Here is a 3,313-nt window from a genome sequence, read left to right as displayed (position 1 = left end):
AAGCAAGGGAACTTATCAGTAGCAGAGTATGCTCGGCAGTTTGACCGATTAGCCAAATTTGCACCAGAGATGGTTCCAACTGACTTTCTAAGGGTTACCAAGTTCGTTAGAGGACTTAAACAAAAGATTGAACTAAGGGTTAAGCTTGCAAACCCGGGAAATACTACGTATGCCGATGTTCTAGAAACGACAATAGAAGCAGAAATCCTTTAGGCGAATGTTAGTAAAGAGGAGGCCAGTAAGCCTGAGCCTAGACAGCAGAGTCAACCTTAGAATGGTCGAAACAACCACCAAAACAATCATCAGTCCAGCAACAATAATGGTCAGAAGAGACGGCATCCTGACATTAAGCAGTCCAATAACGATAAAAGGGCACTGACGAACAATGGAGGTAATAGGTCGGGTTATGTAGAATACCCGCAATGTGCTAAGTGCCAAAATAAACATCCTGGTGAGTGCCATGCAAATACCAAGGGGTGCTACAATTGTGGTCAAGAAGGAAACTGAAAGAGAGAGTGTCCCCAGCTCAAGACAGAGGAGAAAAGAGACAATAAGATGGTTCCTGCCAGAGTCTTTGCCTTAACCCAAGGAGAAGCTAACGCTAGCAATAAAGTGGTCATAGGTCAGATTCCTATCCTCAATAATGTATGTTCTGTATTATTTGATTCGGGAGCCACTCACTCGTATATCTCGTTAGGAATGATAGAGAAATTAGACAAACCTTGTGAAATATTTAGAACTAGGTTTGTAACAGAATTGCCTTCGGGTGAAATAGTCCTATCATCATGGATAGTACGAGGCGTACCGATCAAAATTGAGGGCATAGAACTAGAAGGAGACCTGATAGAACTAGAGATCAAAGACTTTGACATGATAATGGGAATGGACTGGCTAGCAAGGCATGGCGCAACCATCGACTGCAGACGTAAGCAAGTGATGTTCGAGACTCCTGACGGTCAAAGACTATGCTTTATGGGAAAGGTTTCAGGGCTATGCACACCGCTAATTTTATCTCTCAAAGCTCAGAAGATGATAGAAAAAGGATGTCACACATTTTTAGCCAGTGTCACGGATGTGGTAAAGGAAACACCATTAAAGGTTGGAGACGTCCGCATTGTAAAGGAATTTCCAGAAGTATTTCTTGACGACTTACCAGGGTTGCCGCCGACTCGAGAAATTGACATCACAATCGAACTAGTACCGGGCACTGAGCCTATCTCCAAGGCACCATACCAGATGGCACCTACCAAACTCAAGGAGTTAAAGACGCAGTTACAAGAACTCTTATACTTGGGTTGATTAGACTTAGCCATTCGCCATGGGGAGCACCGATTCTATATGTGAAGAAAAAGGACGGAAGCATGCGGATGTGTATAGATTACCGCAAGCTGAATAAGGTGACAATTAAGAATAAGTACCCGCTACCTCAGATTGATGACTTGTTTGATCAACTCCGAGGAGCGACCGTGTTCTCAAAGATTGATCTACGGTCCGGGTATCACCAGCTCAAGGTACGGGAATAGGATATTCCTATGACAGCTTTTAGAACTCATTATGGGCATTACAAGTTTCTAGTTATGTCTTTCGGTCTTACTAACGCTCCAGCCGCATTTATGGATTTAATGAATATGGTCTTCAAGGATTACTTGGAAAAATTCATCGTAGTGTTCATCGACGATATTTTGGTGTACTCAAAGGAAGAAAACGAGCACAAGGAGCATTTAAGGTTGATCTTGTTACGACTAAAGGACCATCAACTCTATGCCAAGTTTAAGAAGTGTGAATTTTGGCTTTCACAAGTAGCGTTCCTTGGCCACATAGTATCCAAGGAAGGAGTTTTTGTAGACCCATCTAAAGTAGAGGCTATGAAGGATTGGCCAAGACCAAAGAACACGTCAGAGGTAAGAAATTTTCTGGGACTAGCAGGTTATTATCAGAGGTTTGTAGAGGGATTTTCTAAGACAGCCACTCCACTCACCAACCTAACTCGGAAGCAACAAAGGTTCAACTGGACTGATAAGTGTGAAGAGAGCTTCCAGTTACTTAAAGATAAGCTGCGCTCTGCACCAGTACTTTGTGTACCAACACTCAATGACAAGTTTGTAGTCTACTGCGATGCGTCGAAGCAAGGTTTGGGTTGTGTGCTGATGCAAAATGACAAGGTAATAGCCTACGCCTCAACGTAGTTGAAGGTGTACGAGCAATGCTATCCAACAGACGAAAATCTGGTCTTTGTGTTGAAAATCTGGCACCGTTATCTTTATGGAGAACGGTGTGAGATTTATACGGACCACAAAAGCCTAAAGTATTTCTTCACTCAGAAGGAGCTCAACATGAGGCAGCGTAGGTGGTTAGAGCTAGTGAAGGATTATGACTGCGAAATTCTATACCACTCGGGAAAGGCAAACGTAGTTGCTGATGCACTAAGTAGAAGAGTTATGGAAGTCTAGCAGCGTTAGCTGGAATAGAAAAGCCACTACAACAGGAGATGATTAGTGTTGGAATAGAAGTAGTCATTGGTAAGCTAACTAACTTGTCCATCTAGTCAAGTTTGTTAGAAGAAATACGAATTGGGCAGGGGCATGATGACACATTAGTAGTACATATGGATGGAGTTAAAGAAGGTAAGGCCACTGATTTCTCAATATCAGGACAGGGGTTATTGAGATATAAGGGTCAGGTATGCGTGCCGAATGATCAAGGGATTAAGATGAAGATTTTAGAAGAAGCGCACAATACCCCATACTCAGTTCACCCAGGGTCGACCAAGAAGACTCGCGACATTAAGGCAATGTATTGGTGGCCAGGAATGAAGAAAGATATAGTGGACTATGTGTCTAAATGTTTAGTATGCCAGCAAGTGAAAGCGGAACATCCACGACCTACAGGCTTATTGCAACCACTTAGTATTCCATAATGGAAATAGGACGACATAGCCATGGATTTCGTGACGGGTTTGCCACGAACAAATAAGCCGTATGACTCGGCTTGGGTAGTAATAGATAGACTAACCAAGTCAGCTCATTTCCTACCTGTCAAGACTACATATACAGCATATTAGTATGCAAACATTTATGTTCAAGAAATAGTAAAATTGCATGGAATTCCTAAGACAATAGTATTTGATAAAGGATCGGTGTTTACATCAAGATTTTGGGGAAGCTTGCAGCAAACCATGGGTACCAAGTTAAGTCTTAGTACGGCATTTCATCCTCAGACAGACGGTTAGTCAGAGCGTACCATATAGATTTTAGAAGATATGTTGCGCGCTTGTGTACTTGATTTTGGTGGATCATGGAATAAGTATTTGCCG

This window comes from Humulus lupulus, chromosome 6 (assembly GCF_963169125.1).
Source record: "Humulus lupulus chromosome 6, drHumLupu1.1, whole genome shotgun sequence".
Taxonomy (NCBI): domain Eukaryota; kingdom Viridiplantae; phylum Streptophyta; class Magnoliopsida; order Rosales; family Cannabaceae; genus Humulus; species Humulus lupulus.
The sequence above is the reverse complement of the archived record's forward strand: the minus strand, read 5'-3'. Positions refer to the sequence as shown.